This window comes from Aulonocara sp. 'chitande type north' Nkhata Bay, linkage group LG5, assembly GCF_057382095.1.
Source record: "Aulonocara sp. 'chitande type north' Nkhata Bay isolate Kocher_YH1m ecotype deep benthic linkage group LG5, A_spYH_male_GT1.1, whole genome shotgun sequence".
NCBI classification, from domain to species: Eukaryota; Metazoa; Chordata; class Actinopteri; order Cichliformes; family Cichlidae; genus Aulonocara; species Aulonocara sp. 'chitande type north' Nkhata Bay.
In genome coordinates this window covers 28,210,662-28,237,532 of record NC_141348.1, presented here as the reverse complement: position 1 = coordinate 28,237,532, position 26,871 = coordinate 28,210,662, and the positions used below count along the sequence as shown (strand labels likewise).

The 26,871-nt window shown below is 41.3% G+C and overlaps 1 protein-coding gene across 2 annotated transcripts in view; it reads right to left on the bottom strand.

The window, feature by feature from the left end:
* The window catches only part of kaznb (kazrin, periplakin interacting protein b), a 139,724-nt gene that overhangs the window by 79,259 nt on the left and 33,594 nt on the right, over nucleotides 1-26,871 (bottom strand). The gene's annotated exons all lie outside the window — the stretch shown is intronic.

Here is a 26,871-nt window from a genome sequence, read left to right as displayed (position 1 = left end):
TGAATGCTCCACACACTGCAGAATTACCAGATGGAAATGTCACAGCTGGAGGAAAAAAACAGGGTATTTATGTCTGTGGAAGTGATGAAGAGAGAAAGCCTTTTGCCCCAAGTAGTGACAATCGAGGACAGAGCGGCATTGATGGAATAAACTATGAATGGTGGGGAACGGAAACTCAACTTCTTTCTTTTTGTATTGAGCTTTTTCTCTAATGCTTCTTTCATGTCACTTTTGGTGTATAACAGCCTTGCTCAAAAAACCTTTATATAAGTTTACTCATTAGTTAGAAGCTTTACTGCTTATGAAAGGAAGTATCATTAATGGATAACATGACGGTGTTCAATGTAAAAGGATTCAACTGACCTGTCTTTGTCCAACGACTCCAGATAAATTTGGGAGAATCAGGTCCCTGCACTGTCTGAAGCTGCTCTTTTTCACATGTAGCACACAGATGTGTTTTTGGCTTCTAGAAGTACTTTGTTTGGTGTAGGTGAGGCTGCTGTCTGAGTAGTGTACATGGGAGGCCAGACATACACTCATTGGTCACTTGATTTGTTAAATCTGTTCCTCTGACTATTATATTTAGTCAGCCAGTCACATGGGAGCAATTCAATGCATAATCAAGACAATCTGCTGAAATTCAAATCATCATAAGAATGTGTAAGAAAAATAAGATGAGTGACTTTAACTTATTGTGAGGGTATTGGTATATTCAGTAAACAGCAGGCAAATGCCTTCTTAATACAAGAGGTCAAAGGAGAATTGCAAGAATTCTTTGAGCTTATAGGAAAGCAACAGTAAGGTATATAACGACTCATTATAACCAAGGTAAGGAGAAGAGCATCTTTGAATGCACAACAGATCAAACTTTGAGGCAAATGGGCTGCAACAGTAGAAGACCACACTGGGTGCAGCAAACTGAGGCTACAATTTGCTCATGCACACCAAAATTGGACAATAAAAGGCTAAAAAACATGGTCTGGTCTAATTAGTCATCATTTCTGATGGTAGGGTCAGAATTTTGCATAAACAACATGAAAACATGGATCCATCCTACCATGCACCAGCGGTTCAGGCTGTTGGTGGTGTAATGGTGTGGGGGATATTTTCTTGGCATAGCATGAGCCCTGCTTGAGCGCTGATTAAACACCACAGCCTACCTGAGTATTATCTGTTTATGACCACAGTGTACCCATCTTCTCATGGCTGCTTCCAGCAGGATAACACACCATGCTACAAAGCTGAAATTATTTCAGACTGTTTTCTTGAACATGACAATGAGTTCACTGCACTCAAATGGCCTCCACGGTGACCATATCTCAATATAGTAGCTGTGGGATGTGGTAGAATTGGAGATTTGCATTATGGATATGCACAAAAACGTTCTAAAGATAAAAGATGTCTGACTTGTTGATAGCAAGGTGAATCTTTTCTCTCCCACTATAGCCATCTGATACGTTTTAAACTCATTCGGTGTTAAATGTTTGATGAAGCAATAATTTAAGTTATAGCAGAAACTTCACCGTTTTTCATTTAAAACCAAAGTGTTAGACTTATCTTCAACAGTAACAGAAGTCAGAGGAACTGACTGAATTTATATCTAATGCAACACATGAAATAAAATGCTTGATCAGAAGTAGCACTCGTCATCTCTTCAGCTCCAGCTCTGCAACTGTCTGCACATGCAGATAATCACTGAATGAACATTCAGGCAACGGTGGAAAAGCCGCAGCTCCACTCCACCTCTGCAGCCTCAACTTTGGCAGAAGGGTAAACTCTCATCACTGATGCTTTTCTAGGCTGAGATAAATCCTGAAGAGAAACACCTATTATCTGTTGTCAAACTCAACACACTTTCCGCCCAAAGTCGACACCGCTCAAACACCTTGCAGCCATGTCCTTCTCCCATCACTGATAGCGTTGTAATAATTGTTTACCACAGTAAACACAGTTAACAGTTTGACAGCCTCTACACTTGGAGATAACAGTTGACAGGGTTACGGATGAAACACACTGCCAGAGGCCTTGATAAGTATCAAGATAAAGGCTTGTCTACAGGGCTCTGAGGGAAGCAAAGGGAGAGAGGAAGCATGGGTGAGAGACGGCGGTTTTGTTATGATGAACCTGCAGGATGGGAAATAAATCTGAGGAAATGTGGTTTTTTTCCCCATACTTATTTTCTGCTGAACACCATTTTTGATTTTTCTCTCATTTCCCCTCATTCTCACTTCTGCTCCCTGCTGCCTGCTTCCTGCAATTGCTTCTCCTCATTGTGCTCACTGTGGTACTCATAATCAATAGCCTTTTTCTTCCTTAGCTCTACCACATTTGTACTTCTCTCTTCACAATGAAACGTTCAGACATGCAGAGCTGAATATCTAATAACATGGATATCATGGTGAGATCAGTGTTGAAACCGAAGGTGCCTGTTTTTGTGAAAAGCATTACACACTTGGCTACTTTGCTTCACTCTAAATGAGATCCTCACCCCTGCTGCCACTCTTCTGTGCTCTCTTCTGCAGGAGACACAATTAAAAGGTGATGCTGAGAGAACGAGATGTGCTCCTGTTGCTTTCAGGTGAGAAAATAGTTGAAGGTGGCGTGATTAGCAACATAGTAACAGCAATTTGAGTACCGTAAATCCAAATAATATGAGATTATTGGAGTATCAAGTGGTAGCTTAATCACACTGTTTCAGGCCATAAAAAGCAAAAACAGGTTTCAGCAGAGCAAATTATTCGTCTGTGAGTAATACTACAGGAGGACATCTGTCAAGGTAAAACATTTTCTACTACATACAAGGAAAATCTTTCATTGCCAAACTTTTCTCCATCAATCTCTGTTTCCTTCTTCTTTTAGGGCAGTATAGTGATTTTCAGAGAGCAACTACAGGGGTAATCACCCTGACAGAGCTCTCCTGGTTGATTTATGATTTACGTTTAGCTGGTTATAGGCTGCTGAGAGCAGGTTGAAGTGCACTTCGAGAAGGTATCTGGGCAAGACTTGGATAGGGAAATGGTTGGCAGGTCAGCTGTGTGTCTTTTTCTGGTAAAGCACCCATCTTCAATTGGTGAAATAAAAGAAGACAAGGTGAAAGACTAAAGAGCTTTTCACACAGGAGGTCATTATCAGTAATATGGCGACCAGAGGCCATTGATTGTTGGTGGATTCACACCCAAACCTTTCTCAACTTCATGATCCGATATTGAAGCAACCAATGAAAGCGCATATATTGGCATAAGCTACACAGACAATGTACTGGGGCACAATTCTAAGTCTTTTTAATTCAGTCTTTTATTTAAAATCAAGCACCTAGCCATGCAGTCTGATGAACTTTTGATAAAGTATGTGTCTTGGAGCTCACTGAATTTTAGTGTGGTACTATAATAGGACGCCCCTGTTGCAACAAGTCCTTTTGTGTAATTTCTTCCCTCCTATGTATTCCACAATCAAGTAGTATTGATGTTTTTTCAAAAGTTGCCCTCCATTTTGATGTGATACGAGTGGTTGCTAGTGGTTGCTAGAGAAATTTGTGTATTCTCTAACTGGTTGGCAGTGGTTCCTGGAGGTTTCTGGCTCCCTATTGGGGTTGCAACAAAACTGCTGCACCTATGAGCCCAGCAGTAGTAAAACTTCAAAAAGTGTGAACTAAACCGGATATGGAGTAGGCAACCATTGAAGCACCTAATTGAAGAACCTAAAACCTGTGCTGGAACTTCATGTTATGGGTTTCCATGGCCAAGCAGCTCCTTTAGGGGGTCTAGTACTTTTGTCCATATAGTGTATGACTGAATGTTATTGTTTCTCTGCTGGTATTTTTGCTTTGTGGATGTCTGCTAAAGTACTTATACATGAGTAAATATGAAGCTACATTCTGTTAGCTTAGCATAGTACAAAGACTGACAGCAATGCTAAATAGCTAGCATTTAAAGTTAGCATCTCTAAAGCGCTCTAGAAATACATTATTTTCCTAATAATTGTTAAAATAATTGTTAAAAAAAAAAGGATTTTGCATTCAGATATGTGCCTGCAGTATATTCCAGGAGGTTTGTGGCTTAGTGAGCTAGAGGATAAGCTAAGTTAATATGCTAGTCAATATGCTGCTGAGATTAGTGTCACAGTAAACATGCATACATGAGGGTGGTATTGATTTTCCTACTGGGTAGTGAACAACATTCAGTAGCAGAGGCTATAGCAGTCTGCAGTAAAAACTCTCAATGTAGCTGAGACCAGACAGGAATTTTCTACACTAAAGACTACCACAGCCAGATTTACTGTAGCACTGCAGGAAAATACCTGACTGACAGGTTAAGGAGGGGGAAAAAAGTGCAGTCCAGAGGACAGATTAATCCATATCTGAGAAAAGTTTTGGTACAGTGCATTGATAAGAAGCTTATCCCCGTTGTTTGTGCAAGTAAAGGCACATCTGCAAAGCGTATTGATTAAGAGACTCATCTCACTCTCATTTGTTCCAACTCTAGTGGACAGTTTCAGTGCACAGCGACACTAGAGACAATGATCACTCCATCACTGCTTTATCACTGTCACCACACAGCTACTTTGTATGCATGTCAATATTGCAGTTTTTTTCCCCATTTCTCCATATCTCAGCAGTCCACCTCTTATGCAAATAAATGCATAATGCTAGCAGTAAAACTGTTCCAAACCTGTAATTGTCTCAGTAAGGTCTCGAAGAGGAAATATAATTTTTGCATAATAGAGTCAAATTCCTGTTCTATTGTTATAGTAATAACTCTGTAGTATAAAGAGGATTCAAAATTGTTCCCAGGAAGTAAAAATCCTTCTGTACTTGAAAATACAGTCTTTATTTGCTAAAGCGTATGCTACAAGATAGGAAAGTCATTCAAACATGTTGAAAAATGAGCAACAAGGAAAGCAAAGCGAAAGATAAATAAGCCAGTGAAATGGAAGGGCACAGAGACAGTGTGAGAAGGATGAGGTCGGAGCCACAACATGTGAAGTTGCAAACTCATTTATTATATTTCAACATTTATCTCTGTGAGAGAGAGAGCCGAGTTATCAGAAGGCCTAAATTGAAAGACATTCAAGCGTGCAGTATAGTCAGCAGGAGGAACGCTGATGACCGGACCTGCAAAAGCTCTCACTGTTCCACAGTAGCATCCTGCTCTGCATGGAAAGCCGTCTGCACGCACGCACACACCCAGACACGCACACACCTGTACTCATATGCACCCACAGATAGACTTTCTCAAACATTAAAATGCAAAAGCAATTAAACACAAGCCACAACTGTGCCTAAGAAGTGCCAACCTGACAGCGGGACTTTGATTATTTTAATTAGAGCAATATGGCTGACTCATCCATGAATATAACTAAAGAAAAAGGTGGCTCATTCGCCTGCTTTAACTGCGTTTAAAGAGTGTGACTATGCTTTATGCTTGGCTATGAAAGGACGAAGCACTTATGCAAATGTGTTTAGAGAGACAAACTGTGCTGGTGAGCTACTTTTGTATTATGTCTTTTATTTAATAGCTCTAACTTACTCTAATTGTAAATGTATGTGATTTAAATGTGTTTAATAAGCTGACTCCTGCAGGAGCTGGGAATTGCATTAATCTGCATGCTAAATGAATTTGTTTGAATCCAAAACTTGTCTGGCTCAGGGAGTTTTGCTCTTGTAAGGGATTAGAACAGGGCATTAATACTAAGATCCATGAAAAGCAAAACAATGTAATATTCCTTTCTGCTTCTAAAAAAATGCTGCATGTGGGCAAGATAATTACCATAGTACCATTTTACATGCCTCACAAAATGAATGTACTCCAGAGTATGTACCCACCAGTTTCCCTGCAGAGAATGTGTTTATTATCCTCAGTGACTGGTATTTGTAGATTGTTTGTGCCTCTAATATGATTTTGTTTGAGCTCTTTGTATGTGAACATGCCAGAGAGAGGAGAAGAATATGGAGACAAACACAGAGACAAATAAGCAGAGAGGGACTAAAGCGAGAAGGGGGAGGACAAAGAGTATTTGTTGATCACCATAGCTTAAAGCTACAATCAAAGGCAGTTTGTTTACCGAGGATAACAATCACGTTGGACTGCAATTTTTCTGAGACTTAAAAACCACCTTTCATTATACGAGCCCCTGAAAGCTTAATGGTCTTTCTGCTTCTTCCCTGAAGAGACGTCCAATGGCTAGACATAAAAGGTATAGAAGCAGAAGAGTATGGTGAAGAGCTCTTGCGGTGAAAATGCACAGCTAAAGATTTGAGACACCCGTTGTCTGCGATTGCATCAGTCTGGATAAATGTACAAAATGTTTCCTACCACTTGTCCTGCTTGAATGTGTCATTTTTATGTCACATGTATCAAAATCCTTGAGTAGATCAACAATGACCAGACCTAAATCCTGCTAGCTGAAGCCCCTTATTATCCTACAGTTAGCAGTACTATCGTGTGTCGACTAATAGCGCTAGGATTTCAATGTAATATTGAGGTCAGCAGTTTGTAAGGTCACAAACGTTAGCAGTGTTACGTAATGGAAGCGCGTAGGCAATTTTCCATATGTACATGTGTGATGTAGTAGCAACAGGAGCACTGAGGTGTAGGACATGTCCAATTATCCTAATGAAAATACAGCATATTATAAATATTTATAATGCTGAGCTGCATCCATCAAATCTTCATTAAAAGCATAATTAAAATTCTGGACATTCAGGATAAATGTTAATTTGGAACTGAAAAGTTTTAAATTATAGAGGAAATTCTGCAAATTTGGAAGAGAAGATAGTCCTAATATCTATCCTTTAGGAATGCCTACAGTTATTTACCTGAAGCATCAAAGCCCACAGAAATCAGTTAATTTAATAGTATTTTTTGATCAGCCACATCAAAAGCCTTGATTATATCAACAATGAGCAGATCTAAATCCTTATTATCTTACAGTTAGCAGTGCTATTATGTGTTGACTAATGACTCCAAGATAGATTTTCAGGAGTCAATAGTTTGTGAGGTCACAAAAGTCACCAGTATTATGTAAAGGAAGCACATGAGCCATTTTCCATATGCGAATGCATGATGCAGTAGTAACAGAAGCACTGAGGCGCAGGATGCATGTAATTATCCTGAGCTGTGCAAACTGTATATCCGAGTTTGTGGCAGGTATGAGTGAAATTTTGCAAACTGAAGGAGAACAATTTTGTGATGCTTGAGTGTTTCCTGTGTGACATTACAGCTGACATGCTAATGTTCAGCATCTTAGTTTAGTGTGTTAGCACACAAGAGTTTGCTGAACACCACTGAATTTGCTAAAGTTTACAGCAATCCATCAAATAGAATTGAAATTTTTCAGCGTCACACAAACTGAAGTGGTGGGCTGAGTGACAGATGGATCAACGCTGCCGTCCATAAAAACACAATATAGGAAGCATTATGTTTTTCCGTTTGAATTTATGCAACATTTTCTCAGTTCAAGCTTAAAATATCATTGTAAATACATTACACTGTATGACGAATTAATTAAAACCCCTCTCTTAAGCAAAGCTCAAATCCATCCATTCATCCATTTTCTTTACTCCTTATCCAGCTAGGGTTGTGGAGGAGCTGGAGCCAATCCCAGATAACACCCTGGACAGACTGCCAGTCCATCTCATGGCTAACAAAGAGACTCTGAGAACCATTCACACTCATATCAAGTAAAATCACCAATTATCCATGCAGACATAACTTTGGACAGTAGGATGAACACAGAGCACCTAAAGAAAGCTCAAACATACACATAACATATAAACTCTACAAAAAAACCCACAGGTTCAAAACCAGAAACAGCTTGCTGTGAAGCTACGGTGACAAACACTTGACCACCGTGTCTCCAAAAGCTTTGCATGTTTTACAGGACATTAGGTCTGAAACGCAAATGAAAAAGTGCAAAATTTTAAGCAGAGCTCTTAAATCCTTTTTTTTAAAACAAAACATGCTGTACTATATCTCAGCCCTCTGCCGTCTGCCTTCTGCACCCTGTTAGTAGCAGGTGGTAGTAAATCTGCAGAGTACTAAATGAATGAGTTGGTGTTTTTTGCAGGTTTCATGGTAGTGAATTATTTTGTGTGGGCAGGTCCCACAAACTCGAACCTTACGGGACACGCCTGGGTTTTTTGTGGAGGTGAAGTGACGGGACTTTACTGCTGCATGTTGTCTGTCACGGACAAGAGGATTACGTTCCTGAAGATATGATGGAGCTCTGGGTGGGATTTTGAAGGGAGGGATTGATAGCTGGTGCAGTTCCTTGTGCAAGCAGTTGCTTTGCTTTAGCTTTCAGGAGCTCCTCTTTCCATGGAACAGAGGAGAGGTAAGTGACGGAAGTGATGTTGTAGGTGACGTCAGACGCCGGAGATTTTGGCGGAGAAAAAGCAAATGGTAGCATAGAGTTTAACAAAGGTTTTCCAAGCTTCAGTATTACCAAATATACTAATCAATTGTCATATAACTAACAACATCTGTTTTATCATCTCTAACACCCTGGAGGACAACGGGGAGAGTTTAGACGCTCTCCAAGATTACATCGACCGCTGTTTTCAAGATTTAGTAATGCATAAGGCCCAGAGTGCATCTTCCCCGGCCAAAATCGAGACGCCGTCATCGAAGAGAAGTCGCCAGGCAGACTCCCCCGGTACAACATCGCCTGCCGGCAAAGACATCGCAGAAATCCTGGAGTCAATCGACAAGCGATTGTCCAGTTTCGATGCGAGGCTGTCCCTGGTGGAGATTTTACACCGGGAATTTAAATCTCTGAGAGAATCCCTGGAATTCAGCCAGCGGCAGGTGGAAACGCTTGCCGCTGAAAATGCCACGCTACGGGAGTCGGTTAAATCTCTCACCGATAACGTGACCCAGCTAAACATTGAAAATAAAAAAATAAAAGAGTCCGTTATCGATCTACAAGCCCGTAGCATGAGAGATAATCTTGTGTTTTCTGGTATTCCAGAAACTGCCGGAGAGGACGCAGAGGCAACGGTGAAAAACTTCATTAAGGGCATGCTGAGGTTTGTCACATGGAATGTAAATGGAGCTGGCACCAGAGGAAAGAGATTAAAAATATTTAACCAGCTTAAAAAACTACAGGCAGATGTTGTTTTATTACAAGAAACTCACAAACCTGTCACAGGTTTAAATGAACTTAAAACACCTGAGTTTCCTAACGTGTTTGCAGCCGGTTATAATTCTAGACAACGGGGAGTAGCAATTTTAATACATAAAAATGTTAATTTTACAGTACTCGATACAGTTATAGATCCAGAGGGTAGATTTCTAATTATTAAACTATCAATATTGAACAAAAAACTATGTATTGTTAGTATATATGGTCCAAATGTTGATGAACCCTCATTCTTCCACGGTTTTTTTAGTGCACTCTCTGAACACCTTGATTGCACACTCATTCTTGGCGGTGACCTCAACCTTGGACTAAATGAAGAAATGGATAGGCTCAACACAACAGGAACTCAGCGTAATTGGCAGTCCACAAATATAATCAAACAGTATATGAACGACTTTGGTCTTTGCGATGCATGGCGCTCTCTTCACCCCACCAGTAAGGAATATACTTTTTTCTCGCATGTTCATCACTCTTACTCTCGTCTGGATTATTTTTTGGTCAGCAGCTCACTGCTGTGTGACATTTCAGACACTGAGATTCATCCTATAGCTGTCAGCGATCATGCTCCTGTATCTTTAACACTAATGCACAAGAATAATACTACGCCAAGTAAAAACTGGAGATTTAATATATCACTACTTAAAGATGAAGACTTTATTAAATACTTTAAAAAGGAATGGACTTCATATTTAGACTTTAATGACACTCCCGGAATATCTGCTTCTGTTCTATGGGAAGCAGGGAAAGCTGTGATGAGAGGTAAAATAATTTCTTTCTCATCACACAAAAAGAAAGAAGAAAACAAAAATATTCAGGAATTAGAAAAAAACATCAAATCACTAGAAGAAGCCTACGCGTCCCACCAAGATCAGGAAACATTGAACAAAATATGCAAAACAAAACTAGAATTAAATGAAACTATTAATAAAAAAACACAATTCCTTATACAAAGACTTCGCTTGCAGAATTTTGAACACAGTAACAAATCAGGTCGATTTCTAGCTAACCAGCTAAAAATAAATAAAGAAAAAATAACTATATGTGCTGCTAAAGATTTATCGGGGAACACAATATATGATCCTGGAAGAATAAACAACATTTTTAGGGATTTCTATGAAACTTTATACTCACCACAAATAAACCCATCTAAAAATGAAATTGATCTGTTTCTTGACAACGTAACTCTTCCAAAATTACTAGACAGTCAAGCAATGGAACTGGATTCGCCACTGACGCCAAGTGAACTCCAGGAAGCCCTGATAAGTATGCCCAATAATAAGGCTCCAGGTCCAGACGGCTTCCCTGCAGAATTCTACAAAGAATTCTGGACAATTTTGGCACCAGTATTCCACAGCATGTTGCAGGAAATCGAGGAAAAGGGCAGACTACCACCAAATATGAATTCTGCCAAATTAGTCTCCTGCTAAAACCAGGCAAAGACCCTTTATTTCCCTCAAGCTATCGTCCAATTTCTTTTAAATGTAGACCTTAAAATAATCTGCAAAGCTCTCTCAAAGAGATTAGAGAAAATGACCCCCCTCTTAATTCATCCTGACCAAACTGGTTTCATAAAAGGTCGGCACTCCTCAACAAACACTCGTAGATTACTTAATTTAATAGACTACTCATACGATAAAAACATCGAAACCATAATATTATCTCTAGATGCAGAAAAAGCATTTGACAGAGTTAATTGGAAATTTTTATTCGCAACTTTACACAAATTTGGTTTTGGAAACTCTTTCATAAACTGGATAAGAATATTATACAATTCCCCAACGGCTCGTATCAGAACAAATGACCAGACATCCTCCAGCTTCTGTCTCCTGAGGGGCACCAGACAGGGATGCCCACTCTCCCCTTCACTTTTTGCAATTTTTATCGAACCTCTAGCAGCAGCATTTAGACAGGCTACAACAATTAAGGGCATAACATGTAAGAACATAGAACATAAAATCAGTCTCTATGCGGATGATGTGTTGCTTTTTCTGCAAAACACACAAACCAACCTCTCTGAGGTAATTACTTTAATAAACTGGTTTTCAAGAGTTTCAGATTATTCAATTAACTGGCCAAAATCTACAGTTCTCCCCATTAACTGCTCCTTCCATAATTCTTCCTCTGCCCCACTGCAATCCGGAAATATTAAATATTTAGGTATTAATGTCTCTCCTAAGCTTTCAGACTTAACTAAACTAAACCACATCCCACTTCTAAAGAAAGTAGAAGGCGATCTGACTAGATGGAAATCTTTACCCATATCACTCATGGGAAGGGTCGCCACTATAAAAATGATGATCTTGCCAAAAATAAATTACTTATTTTTGATGATCCCTAACAAACCATCACAAGATTGGTTCAGATCTCTGGATTCATATATTTCCAAATTCCTTTGGAAAGATAAACCCCCGCGTATTAGCTTAAAAACGCTACAAAGAACCAAGGATAGAGGAGGATTAGATCTGCCTAATTTTCACCAATACTTCTTAGCCAACAGGCTTCAGTTCATCTCAGAATGGTTAAAACATACCTTCTTAGTTGAGCCCTGGCTAGATGTTGAACAGGCACTATGCAAGGATCTAGAGATTTCAGACCTACCATTTATTAGCTCAAACATCAAAAGACATGAATGCTTTAAAAGTATCAACATCAGCTTTTCTCTAACAGCATGGTGGGAGTTTCTAAAAATAACGGAGTCTTCATTAATCCCATGCAAACGTACACCTATCTGGAATAACCCTGACATATTACAAAACAATAATATGATTAATTTCCCAGAATGGAGTTGTAAAGGAATTAAATACTTAGAACATATATTAGAGGGAACAGAATTTATTCCATTTGACAGACTAGTTGAACAATATGGGATCAACAAGACAAGGTTTTTAGAATATCAACAAATTAAATCCATAGTAAAAAAGAAATTTAACCTCAGTCAAGTTGAATTACAAACACCACTAAGTGCGGCACATTTTTTTACTCTTAAATCCCCCAAATTATTATCTAAAATATACAGAACACTTTCTAAATTAGATGAATCAATATCCCTTCCTACTGCAAAGTGGGAAGCAGATTTATCAGTCAACCTAGACCAAAACTTCTGGTCTCAGATTTGCTTAAAAACTTTCAAATTAATTAAAAATCCCAGTCTGCAATTAATACAATACAAAATACTTCATAGAGTGCACTATACAGGTCATCGGATGTTCAAGATGGGCTTTACATCTTCCAACAACTGCTCACACTGTCAAGGCAATACACCAGACAATTACATCCACGCTCTTTGGTTCTGTCCACCAGTGCAAAAGTTTTGGCGCGAGATATGTGAAGACTTATCAAAGTGTCTGAAATGTAACATTCCAACTTCCCCCTTAGTGTGTCTACTGGGCAGCTTAGATAATGTCACTTCAGAAAAGAATATAGCCCATATGATCTTCACTGCCCTATGCATAGCCAAGAAAACAGTCCTCATGAACTGGAAAAATAAAAATAATCTTAATTCTAACCAATATAGAAATTATCTATTAGATTACATTAGTCTTGACACAGCCTCTGCCACCACATTAGATCAATTGCTCTGGGCCCCTTTTATCAGCTCCATCACCTAGTGGGGGTGGGGGGTCATAGTTTGGTCCCGCCTTCACTGTTGTGATTGGTGAGGGGGTAGGGACAGGCTTAGGGCGTCGGGGGGTTCCCCGGAGGCATCTTCCTTGGGGGGCTCAACCCGGGGTAGCGGTCACGTCCGGTTGGGGGCTCTGTTGGCTCTCAGGTGACTGTTTCCTCGCGGCTGCGTGCAGCGGGGCTAGGGGAGGGTCTGTGCTGACGGACGTGGGTTACTGACCTGGCAACCTGGCTGCCCCTGGGTGGGTCCGGGATGGGCGTGAGGTTCTGGGGGCGCTCCGTCTCTGGGCTGGGGCCCGGGCCGGGCCTCGGGGGCTTGGGTCCTGGTTGGTGTGTTGCCGGGGTTGTGGGCGGGTGGGTGCATGGGGGCCCGGCCCTGGAGCAGGGTGCCGCCGGTGCGTCGAGCCGCCTGGGGGGCTCTTCATCTGGTGGGGGGGATGGTCACATCTTGCAGGAGCTTTCTTCTCTTCAGGAACTCTCTGCGGGAGGGGGAGATACAGGAGAGGTGGAGGAAGATCTCAGCCTGGGCGTTTACCGTCTTATGTAGTCTGGAAGATGTGTGGATGGTGGGGTGGGTGCAGTTTTCTCTGTGGTGGGGTTGGGTGGACTGTCCAGGGCTCTGTGGAGCCGGAGGGCGCTACTGCACTGGGCCCCGGTCTGATGGGCCTGGGCCCCCCTTCCCTGGCGGGTCGCGGAGGGTGGGAGTGCCTACTGGGGTCAGCGGGGGAGCTGGCCCCAGGGAGGGGTTACCTGCCCCTCCCTTCCTTCCCTCCCCATCTCCAGCTGCCTCCCTCTTCCCGCTCCTCCACAACCACCCACACATGCAGGGCCTTGGAGTGGGGGTATGTCACCAGGGTGCAGAGGAGGCTACCCCCCCCCCCCCCCCCCCTGTCCCCTTCTGGCTGCCTCTGCCTCAATTTTATCCCACAACTTAGACATTCACATTATTCACACTCTCATTACACATACATATAGGATCTTGGGGGTGGGCACAATCACGGAGTCCAAATCACCATCAGGGTGTACACCCCACCCCTAGCATCGTTGCCCACCTCTCAATTTTAAATACACTTAGTCATTGAGGGCTAGCAGGAGGGACTATGCGCTTACCTGCTGCTCCATGGCAGGTAGCTCCATGCCCTCCTGGGTTTTAATTGCACCTTAGAACACATATGCATCAAAACTACAATGAGCGGGTGGAGGGAGGTTTGGAGTCTTCTCCCACCCCCATTCTCTGCGGCCTGCTGGAGCGGGAGGGCTAGTAGGAGGAGTTGGCCGTCCGACTGCGGTCTGGGGTGTGGGGCCTCCCTGCTGCTGCGGAGTCGGGGTGGTCTGCCTCTCCCCACCGCAGGGAAAAGGGTAACACCACCTGGGTCTGGGTGCAATTCCCCCCTCCAGGGACAAGGGTACCTAGACCCGGTTTGTAGAGTACGCTTGGGGAGTGTGATTGTGTGTACAGCGTCTCTTTATGTCTGTCTCCACGTTGGTTGAGTGTGGAGTGAGTGCATATGAGAGCATGAGGGTGGGAATGGATGTTTGTGTCTGTGTGTGCCTGTATGTCTGTGTCTATATGTCAGGTTGGGTATCAGACGCCACCTCTCTGGGGACACCTCAGGCCCTCCAAGGTTTGGAGGCCTATCTCCACCCACCACCACTTCCCCTGCCGGTGGCGGACTCCCTCAGGTGTCGGTGTGTTGGTGGTTCTTTGTGTCTGGGGGTGGGCGTCCGGGTACACACCGGCTCACTCCTTGGCGGCCGCTTGTCGGGGCCTGGGGCCTGGGGCTCGCTCGGGCCCCTTTGGAGGTGGGGTGCCCCCGGCCTCTCGGCCTGGGGCTCGGTCACTCAGGCGCAGCTGGGGGCCGGCGGAGCTCACGGGCGCGTCACTGCAACTCCCCCTGACTTCTGCTCCGCGGCTGCTGGGCGAGCCCTCATCTGGGACTCTCCTCAGCTCTTACTGGAACAGTGGCGCGGCTGCCCCTCTGTTGGTCTTCCATGGTCTCTTGTGTTCTGGGGGCCTCTGGATGTCTGGAGTTTTGATCTCCTCCATACCCGCTTCACACCCTGGAGGACGGGGCTGTGGCCCCCCCACACTCCCTAGCAGATCATTACATGGAGAAACCTTTGGAATGCAAGCATGCTGATCCACACAGGTATGCACACATGGGTATTCACAGACGCGGACTAAAGCTTTCTTGGCTCCTACCTCAAAGCACACTGTGCGCTGTCTATCTTGCGTGCTGCACAATATCGTTTATTATTTAGTAAATATTGATATCTATGGCTAGCTAGTTTATTGTGATGGTGCTTTGTTTTCTCTATTATTATGTTGCTCTTTGTTGTTTGCTGTCTCCTCTGTTTGTTTTTTTTGTTTGTTTGTTTTTTTTCTCCATACAGGTGACCCAGGAGTTCTTTTTTTTTTTCTTTTTTTTTCTCTCTCTTCCCCCCCCTTCTCACCGTCTCTTCTCCCCTTTGGTTTTCTTTCTTTCTCTCCCCCTCTTTCTCTCATTCATTCCCCCTGTCCTATTTATTAAAAAAAAAAAAAAAAAAAAAAAAAAAAAAAATGACAAAGGATGAACTGAAGCTCTGCCATCACGTAATGTCGCATACTGCTGTTTCTGATGTCATTTAAGAAAAAAAAAAAAAAAAAAAAAAAAGCTTTCAGGAGCAGCTTCTCCTACTGTACATGTAGAGAAACGATCGGCGAGCAGTGAGACTCAATGAAAACACAAACTGCTCGGTAACTCTACTTTTTGAATATCTGATAACTTCCAGATTAGTTTATATCATGATTTTAAATAATGATGAGAAATCCTCATTCTAACCAGCATGTGACACTGAGGCCGATTTCTATGTTTTTTGAGGGGGATATAAACTCTGCAAGAAAAACATTTTTAATGTCACTAGTACGTGTCAATGCTGCAGTAGCGTCTGGTCTGTGATTTTCAGAATTCGAATGCCTCTTCTTGTTATTGTATTATAAAATGAAGGGAAATTGCGGTGTTGCTTCTGCAGGTAATCATTGAAAAATAAATAACACACAGTATAAAAAAATAAACCATTCACACAATGAAACAACAAAGTAATTTGCACAGTAAACCAAGCTCTTTCAGCAGAAGATAATATATAATTATCAAAATAAGGGAGTCAAGAATTAAATAGAAGGTGTCACAGTGCATCATTGTAATCCTGATTGATTTAGGACAGTAATTGCCCTTGAATAAAAACTGCTCTTTAATCTTTTTGCTCTTGTTTGGATGGGCCTGTGGCATCTACCAGAGGGCAACAGGACAAACAACATATGTCCAGGGTAACAACTGTCTCTAGTGATTTTACAGCTTTTGAGCGCTATCTTGCTTTTGCAATCTCTTCCAAAAAGGGAAGAGCACAACCAATGATCTTTTGTGCAGTGTTTATTACGCTCTTATCATTTTTATCTGCTGCAGATAAATCAGTACACCAGGATGCTTTCTGGGGTGAATGATAGAAGACCACCAGCAGTTTCTCTTCTGCACAATTCTTCTTCAGCAACCTCAGGAAGTGAGGGCGCTCCAGAGCCTTCTTCACTGCAGCTGTAGTGTTAGCAGACCAGGCAAGGTTGTCAGAAATGAAGGTTATTTAAAATCATAGGACCCTTTCTACAGAGTCTCCACTGATGATCAGCGGGTGAGGGGCTCTGGTCTTCTTTAAGTCTATGATGATTTCTTTTGTCTTCAGACTGTCAGATTGTGTGCCGCGCACCAGATGACCAGTTCTTGTAGGCAGACTCATCTCCCCCTGATATGACTCCCACCAGTGTGATGTCATTAGCAAACTTAGTAATTGTGTTAATGGGCTGGGTGGATGTGCAGTCCTACAGAAGCGCACAGCCCTGTGGAGAGCCAGGGTGGAAGAGTTATATGGTTGCTTTGGGGCCCTAAGATATACATGTGTGCCAAGTTTGATTTCTCGGCTCCTGATTGTGTAGGGGGGAGTTTGTAAGCAAACAGAGTTCATGGATCATAAGATTTTAGTCCATTTTCCTGGGATATCAAGATATTGCTTAATTTTCCTACATGTTTATTCATTGAGATCAGCAGGGAGCAAGTTGGTCTTAAAATAACTAAACTAAAATAATTAACTGTTTGGAGAAATGTTAGACATTTAGAGCAACTGTTCTCAAACTGGTGCTTTTCAAAACAGCTTTACTCCAAATCAATCCTTGATATTTTGCTGGAAACCTGCTGAGCCTCATTTTCTACTGTGGAATGACTTCAAGCATTCAACCACAATGCCTCAAAATAAAAGAAATACTGACATCATTTTTATGACTGTCATTGTTTGATACCATGCCAAGGAGAAGATGTTTCTTTCAGCATTTCTTGTAATGTTTCATTTATCAAGAATCTTCTTCTTCTACTGTCGTACTTCTGCATTGCACAAGAAAAATATTTAGCCACACATTGGCCTCATAGAGCAACATGTGTTGATGTTTCCTAAAGAACCTGCCTGGCATCTTATGTCATGGTTGCAACAGGACAAGCATCGTATTAAAATATCTTCTGTGGAGTTCATTAAAATACCATCTGCTGCTAAAAAACTGCAGTTATTCACGATGGAGTGGGATAGTTCTCCAGAGAACTGTAAAACAACTAAAAAAAAAGAAAAGGATTCAGTAATCTGGCAACAGCAGTATTAGACAATGTATGATTATGCATGCTGATGGGCTTTTAGTTAAGATCCCTGGGAACATGTTCTAACCAAAACAGTCAAACAATAAGTGGAGCATCCAGGCAGAGCGGAGCAGCCAGCAGCACACACTAACAAATGTATAGATGTGAAACTGTAGCAGAACGTAAGAGGATTCAGAGCAGAAGTCGAGGAGAGCCAATCGTCCTCATGAATACTAACAAGACCGGAATAGAGCAGAATAGCACATTAAGAACATGATTCATTATGTAAACAGCACAATCAAACCAACTGCTTCCATTTTAGTAATAGGCTTATTGGAACATATCGAAATTGGGTTTTCATTATGAGCATTTATGTTTGACATTTCTGATCCTATTTCCTGCTTTTACATTTCACCGTGCTCCCGCAGTTAATCTTTCCATTTAAATGTTTGAGCTTGTTTATGAATCTAACACATCCTCTTTTTCCCAGGAAGCAATGATATGCAGCAGAGAAGTGTTAATATACAAGCAATATGGTAAACTTAGAGTAAATCATGTGGATTAGAGCTAAGTAAAGCATAATATACAGTACCATGCGTCCAGGGCAAAAAATAAATTTAAATAAGGCAAATATGAGAGACCCAAGGAGAACCTCCACATACTGAATCCTTCAGGTCTTCCTTTAAGTTTCACTATAAGGTGGGAGTTATACCATATGTGCAGGCTTTACCTGCTGGCTGTCATGCACTAAATGTACTGGCTAAACATGACATCTCTTTTGCGCTCATCTTTACTTGATGAAACAGAGTAATAGCAATAGCTACAAAAGTGAAAATACAGGAGCTGGAAATAGAAGCTGGTTTATTTTGCATTACCGGAAAGAAGAACATTAAAAGAAACTTTCCTCAACCAACACGAAAATGCTCTTAAGAAACCATTTAGTCTAATAGCCAAATGCTTTTCCTGTTGCTCATTAACATTCTATTTCCAGAATAAGTGACTCAGCAATATGATTTTTTGCTTTTTGTTTGTTCTGCAATGAAATTTCCCAAACAAAATGCAGACTGACCAAACAAATCTCAGGCTGAACATTTACCAACTCAAAATGTTGGGACACTGTGCAAAATGTAAATTAAAAACAGAATGCAAGAAACCTGTATTTCATTCAAAACATAGAAAACATATCTATCTATAATATTTAAAATGTGACACTTTACTGTCTCAGAAAAGTTGGGACAGGAGAAATGAAAGGCTGGAAACAGTTTCAGAAAATCCAGAGGAATCACTGTGTGCAAGGGACAAAGCTGAAAATGAATATTGGATGCTTGTGATCTTCAGGCCCTCAGGTGGCACAGCATTAAAAACAGTCAGGATTCTGTCATTCCAGAAATGCACAAATGCAGGTTAAAGGTCTAACATCTAAAGAAGACACCGGCTCATCTAAAAAGTACTGAGGCAAATTTGAAAACTGTTCTGTGGTTAGACAGATCAAATCTCAAATTCATTTTGGAATGACATAAACATAATTTCTTTGTGGACTGGTACCATTCAGCTTGTTATCAGCACTCTGTTAAAAAGCCTGGAAAGCCTTGCATAATAAATTAAGCTTGTACTCTTTTCAAATTGACATTTTACACAGAGTCCCAACTTTTTTTGAATTGGATTTGTACATTTTGCACGTAGATAATTTGAAAACACATTAACGAGTCGTGATCGTTACTTGTACAAGCAGCTGTTAAATAGTAAGCTTACCATCCTTAAAATTTGGTGCACATGTAGTATACGTTTAAAATAATAGAAACAAAAAGGCATAAGTTACACTTGTTCAAGTCTATATAAATATAAAAAATAACTTTTCACCAATTTTCTAGGTAATAAAACTAGAAATATTCTTATATTTCTTTTTTTATTTACTGATTTCCACTTAGCTGAAAAGTCTGGCCTTGAGTTATGCACCACTTGAGCATCTTAAATATTTTGCCTTCATAGAATAACTAGAGTTAGCGCTCCAAGGCAGTAAGCTGAAGTCAGTTGCATCTATGAAACCATTACAGAAAACCCAGTATCGTCTTACAGTAGCTATGATTTAATGTGGGACTTTTGATGTGGTGCAGGGCGCCAGGCAGGGAAAAGCTGGGTCACTCTGTGTGGATGAATGAGGCACTTGTAATACTGGGTAACTGAATCCTGACTACCAGTGCTGAGGTCTGGTCATCCATGACGCCCAGCCTCTCCTGAGCCTGGTTTGCATTGTAGGATTATAGCCAAAGAGCCTCTCAGTTTAATTGCATTACTCCAGATTACATGACCAGATTACACGATTGTAGGCAGCAAACGCTGAGTGCTGCATGGTTTACACGATTATCATCAGACAGAGGACGGTTTGTTATTTAAATGATGTAATCTCATGTATTATTTTGGGGTCTGTGGATCAATTGTATTATTTCTTTTTTTGACAACTCCTAAAATCAAAGAAAATAATTAAGGAAAAAAAATGTCTCATTTAATCTTATATACAGGAAAATGCTGTGTAATTTTATTTTAAATGAAGAGCTGGTGCTCTGGATAAACATATAATAAAATCAATTAAAAATAAATAAAACAATTAACAGTATCTTCTAGCTAATAATCATGCACATACAACAGATACAAACAACAGTGTCCGCTTTCAAGATTTGTTCTGTGCTCTAGTGTTTGGCCTGTTTGTCCTGTTGGCCTTAAAAAGACAATGACATGGGTCATTTTAGCCCTTTGCTCATTTTTAGTAATATGATTACATTATAATATACCAAGTATAATTCATCTTTTGTGGATATAATGGAAATTTGATGGATATAAATGAGATTAAACTGTTTTTATAAATTGGTGTTTGTGCATGAATGCTAAAACCGGTCATTTTAGCCAGTTGCTAGGTGGTTACTAGGCAACCTGGTGACATTATAATATCTGATATAGATTAAAAAAACATCTATATCAGGATGTACCTATGTGCCCAGTTTGGTTGCTCAACTAATGACTGTGTAGAAGGAGATGGCAGACAAAGGAACCTTAGGAGATTTTGATGTATTATAGTAATATATCTTTAATTTCCACAGCATTTGTTCACTAAATGCCTCATTCCAATCTATTTCTTTCTAGGCTTTTTCATAGTTTAAAACAGACCAGCTAAAGTTGTATTAGTAAAAGCAAAGAAACAAAAAGGGGTTTTGGTTTACTGTTGTTTTTTTTTTAAAAAGGTGTCTGAAGCAGCTCTGGGCTAGATGCCCACTTGGCCGGAGTCCTCAGAGCAATTGCTTCTGGCAGGGAATCAGATAGAAAGGAGAGTCATTTATATTTCTTGCATCACCTCACAAGCTGTGGAGGCAGGGAGCATTTAAATCTTGACTAAGGTCAACAGGGAACTCACTGGCTTTGATAACAAGTATCCGATCTTTGATTCCACACACTTGTCACCGCTACAGAAATTCTGCCTCTAATGAAGGGTTTTTAAGAAGGTTAAAGTAAACATGACAACGGGGACGACAGTGAATAAGTGTGTTTAAGAGGCTGTGTTGACATGTTGGAAAGGTTGAGAAAAACAAAACAATAGGCGTACCAATGCCGCCACACGTCACATTAATGTCACCCCTCGTGCCTGCTTCTGCTGTTTCCGATGAATTATTCATGTTTCGGTTCTGTGAAGGCTACTCCGGCACTACAAGGAAACTCACCTAAGGAGTAATACGAGATAATGGACTAATGGATCAGCTTTCTTTTCTGCAAAAGAGTCAAAACAGAATAAGCTTGATGGAAGCCTCGAAAAATCTCCAGGAACTTTAAGCTTCCTTTGTTTCGCAGAGAAAGACACCAGGAGGACACGAATCTGTCTCTGCGCTCCTGCATTAGTAAGCCAATCCCAGACACTTATCCACATCAGCCAGACACAAACAACCCCTCAAAGACAGGGCTGCAGAGAGTACAAACACTGTCTGTCACTCAAGAGGAGACTGACAGAGGGAAAGAGGCCCTTTCATATCGCCCAAACTCCCTCTGAAATTGAGGTGAACACCTTTGATCTGCAGAAAGATGCGAGTAGTGATCCGGATCTGCTTTTGTGACGGTGCTTGGGGTTTCCATAGAAACATGCGCACCCCAAACAAGGCGGACTAAAACATCCTGAACCGCATCAGCAGATGGCTTGTAGAAAGGCTGAAAGATGACGAAGTCTCACTCTGGCATGTATCATTTCATCTGTCGGAGGCCATATTTTCATCTCAAAATATCCACAGCAAAAGCGAATTCTACCTCCTTTACAGACCAAAATAGCATTTGTTTCACCGGATGAGAGATTACCATGTGTGTCTATTAATGTGATGGGGTTTGAGAGGAACACAGAAACGAATGTGTCTGTCTCGTGGCATTTGAAAACCAATCTGATCCGACACGCCATGTCAGGAAATTTAAATCTACGCTGTCACTTTATCCCTGCGCCGAGGTTCACCTAATCATCAGCTGTCTCGGGGCTGGTTTAAAATCTCTTCGGCGCTCGGCTTCACTGTGGTCAGGTTTTGTGTACTCATTAATCTTTTTTGTTTCCCTGGTGTTTCTGTTGTGGGGAGAAATGTGGGGAGAAATGAATACCACTGAAACTGCAGCTGTTACAAAAAAAAACAATCCAAGGACTTTGAAGTCTAGCCCACACCAGTACACAAGACCAAACACTGAAATAGATGAAAAGGTAAATGCCCTGTATTTGTATAGCACTTTTACTAGTCCCTAAGGACCCCAAAGTCCATTCACACACTGGTGATGGCAAGCTACATTGTAGCCACAGCCACCCTGGGGCACACTGACAGAGGCGAGGCTGCCGGACACTGGCGCCACCAGATCCTCCAACCACCACCAGTAGGCAACGGGTGAAGTGTCTTGCCTAAGGAATCTCTCCACAAAGAAAGAGATGAAAGCTGTCGTTTCCTCCGACACGTTCAGGTAATAACAGTGTCTTTGTGTCCAAACACAAACGAGATCTTGATAACCCTACTGCAGCCAGTAGGAGTCAAAATGGCTGAATAGAAACAACATAAACCACAGATTCATTTCAGTATGGGGCTACACTTTTGCTGCAGTCACTGGACTTTTATTGGTCCCCTTCTTATATCCCGTGTATGTCAATATTTTATTCGCTTATTAGGTAGCAGATCAGAACTGGTCAATTTTCTCAACGGCAGCTGAGCCAAGCCTCAGCTCCTGGATAATGAATCCAGACTTGTGATCTATTTTACTTACTGGGTTTGGGCCCATATTACATCTTTAATCCTTCTCAAGTCAATAATTAATTTTTTTTAAAAAAAAGCTCAAACACCCATATGAGTAAGAAAAACTGCTTTGCTGCAATCAGCTGTGATTTTTGGCTCATAGCTTCAGTTACATTTCTCCAAACATGTTGCTAGGCTTTCTTTTGAAACCACCGTCACTGGGAAAATATTATGCTTCTCCGAGACCAGGAGAATTAAAAGTGGGAAAGATAAACCGGGCTGAATAACATATATTGCATTGCTGAGTATAAAAAGGTTTCCATAAATTAAAATTAGAAATATAAACATCATAGTCTAAAACATCTAAACACAAAGTAGTTGTTGGATGGATGGACGGAGTTGGGCTGCACAGTGGTCCAGTGAGTTGCACTGTTGCCTCACAGCAAGCAGGTCCTGGGTTTGAATCCACCTGCCTATTGGGGCTTCTCTGTGCACTTTGTTCCCATGATGCATTGAGCATTTCTTCTTCAGTCACCTTTCTCACTCGCTATGTGTTAATAGACCTCTCTGCACTGAATCATACTTGTTATTGATCTCTTCCACAGCATGTCTTTATCCTGTCTTCCTTCTCTCACCCCATCCGGGGCCCCACCCCTTCCTGAGCCTGGTTCTGCTGGAGGTTTTCTTCCTGTTAAAAGCAAGTTTTTCCTTCCCACTTTTGCCAAAGTGCTTGCTCATAAGGGGTCATATAATTGTTGGGTTTTTCTCTGTATGTATTATTGTAGGTCTACTTTATAATACAAATCTCCTCGATGCGACTGTTGTTGTGATTTGCCGCTGTATAAAAAAATTGAATTGAATTGAATTGCATGCTTTTACTGTACATGGGTTTTCTGTTTTTTTCCGACATACTAGAGACATGAATGTTATGTCAATTCTTCTTTTTCTTCCAGCTTCTCCCTTTAGGAGCCACCACAGCAAATCGTCTGCCTCCATCTCATCCCATCGCCAGCATCCTCTTGTGTCCAACCAACCCACTGCATGTCCTCTGTCACGACATCCATGAATTTCCTCTGTTGTTTTCCTCTTCTTGTCCTGCCTGGCAGCTTCATTGTCAACATCTTTTGTCAAATACATCGTTTATCTGTCCCCTGCACATGTCCAAACCATTTCAGCCATGCCTTTTTAACTTTGTCTCCAAATTGCCCAACCTGAGTTCTCTTTGTGATAGACTCATTTCTAATCTTGTCCATTCTGGTGCCACATATCCAGCACCGTCTCAAACCCTCTAGCTCCTGAGCTATAGCCACCCCGGTTTAATGGCTGAAACAGGCAACTATAAATTTTAAGCTCATCAAGTCTAAGAGCATATAAATATATACTGTGGTGGTGTTTCTGTTTGTCTGTTTATCGACAACTCACAAAAATATTCCTGATAAAATATTGGTCAGATTTTAATGATACCGTGCTGTAACTGTGACAGAGTGTGAGCCAGATAAGCTACTGCATCACGGATGCTCTGGTTTAAAATGCAGTAGTTGTTGAGATGTTTTATCCTGGACCAGAATGTCCAGCTAGTCTGGATAAAACTTTAACAACTCTGAGATGATTAAGTAGACAGAAATGAAGGCAATTCTAGTGATATAAATTGGTGTGAGTTTTTTTTTTTAAAGAGGTGTATGACTGCCTGGAATTTATGGCACAATTTGTTTTGCATGCTGTAAGTTCCATAACAATAATGGAACTTACAGTTCTCTGGTCTGAAATACCATCCTGGCCAAAACGGACCTATAAGCTATGCTCTCAAAGGCCTTAAAAAACCCCACACAGTGGGGTTTTTTCAAAGTCATTTCTGAGTTCACACTGATGCATAAAGCAAAGCTGAGCTGGTTCGCTGCTCTCTGCAGCCAGAGTGCACACCCTCAGTTGAACTGCTCATCCTCAAGTCTGTACCATAGCAGCAGTTCACCCCGGCAGCGCTCTGACCGCTGCTGAGGTTGTCAGTAGCTCTGACTTTGACTGAAACTCCAGGATGACATAGCTGTCTGTTTGATTGTGGCTGTGGCCGTGGATCCATGTTGGTTGTCACAATCCTGGCTATGACACATGTATGCAATAAATTTACATGGTTTAGCACGCTGCCGAACTTCAAGCACTATCCTTCAGCCAGCACTGCCAGAAAGAGCAGCTGCAGCTTTGATCACAGCCAGTGGCTAGATATTGTGACAGCTCAGCCTTTTAAAATGAGAAATGAGCAATAAATGCACCGTGTAAAGTATCACATCATCTCTCCTCTCTGTAATGCCAAGCGTTTCTCTCAACTGTTCATATGGTTCAGAGGAAATGCAAAAGTTATTGCAAGGTGATGCAAAAATAGTCCTGAAAAAATCTCCCAGCGTCGACCTTTAAGTTTCATAAAACATTTGAGAATTTGTGCTACCCTGCACTGTTTGTGCAGAGTTACAGACGTTGTGAGGAATTGTTCTGTTTGTGTACTTCCTCTGAACGGATTCGCTGTCCGAGGGTGAAGAGAGGACTTTAAATGAACAGAGTGTTGTTTCTGTACATTCGTTTTTTAAATTATGATGGGCACTGTCTCTTCTGCCACGTCATCATCAGGCCACTATTGTTGCCCTGCTGACTCTACCAAAGCACCTAATGCAGTGCAATGTTCCACGACATCAATTCGCAGCTTCCACACCCATTGAAATGCATTTGATTAGTCACCCCAGCACAGCAACGATCACATAAATAATTCATCTGTGCAAATGACAAATGAGGCAATCAATTCCGGGACAGCATTCAAAGAGAAACTATTCAAATCCCCTCTAAATTAATTTTCTGCCTTTTAGTGGCCGTTGACTTGAAATCTTAATGTTGAATTTACCAGACGATGTTTTCAGCCCAACTTTCCCAGACAAACGAAACCATTTGGTGTCAGAAAACATGCGCAAAAGATCTGCATAAAACAGAAAACGTCAAGGTTTCGTGACTGACAGTAAGCCTTGGAGAGTCCTTTATTCTTCCAGTTCAACAGTAAAGTCTCTGCAGAGCACTGGCAGCACTAAATACTGGACATCAGAGCACGCGGGCCTGCCTGAACTCAGCAGCAGGCACTTAAAACACATGAGACCAGACGTTAAAAGAGATAGGCTGGACTAATTTCATATTCAGTCTGAAAGTGGAAAGACTGTGCTCCATGAATGCAAACTCCTCTTGATGAGCAGAGCTTTTCTACATGGGATGAGATCACACTTGACTCTGACCTCTGAGGCTCAGAGAACAAAGAAATGTGATGCATAATTTGGCCAATATTATTTTGTACATAAATTGTAACCCGAGTGATAACAGAGAGACTCCAAACTCAGTCCTGCTGCTCGGATCAAGTACATTAAATACAGAAACTGGGGCTGGATAGCCTCAATTCATTATCAGATCCAGTGGTTGAAGGAAGAAGTTTGGGAGAACTGCAGAGAATTAGACAAGACAAGAGTTAACTGCATTTTGCAGTAGATCGCTTGTAGCTCAACTGGATTTATATTTGCATAGTAATACAAGTAGTTTCATTACTTTTTAGTGGGTGAAACTACAAACAACTTTGGGCTTAACTGTTTGCTAAGCCACATTAACAGTGACCTCTGAATCACTCAAGGCACTCCAGTGTTGGATCCATGAATAAAGCCAAAGATAACATGTTTTCACAGGTATAAAACAGCATTTTTGCAACAGCTATTACCTGAAATATTGGCATATATTTAGCATGTTGTGCATTGTGTCCTTAAAAAAATCTTAAGGAAATAAGACAAGGGAAGGAGAGAAGGAGTAGCAGGCCTAAGAAAAAACCTACAGCTGATGAAAAGCATATGAAAGTCATGTCCTCGAGAAACTGATAATCCAGCAAAGATCTGACATCTTGGGATTGTCTTGACAGAGAACAAAAGAAAAGGCGGCCAACATCCAAAGAAGAGCCTTCAAGTAGGCTGGAGAACTATTACTACATATTATACTATATACTATACTGATTTTTCAAGTTTGTTAGAATTGTGCTTTATATACTGTATTTCTATGGATGTTTGTAAGTATTGCTGCACGTATTTTCCTAGTTAAATATAAAGAAATGGGAGGTGGCTCAAGACTAATGCACAAAAAGTTTGGGCTTGGTAGCCTTTATCTTTAATTAGCTACAGCTGCACTTGTGTTGAGTTTTGCATGTTCTCTCCTGACACTGT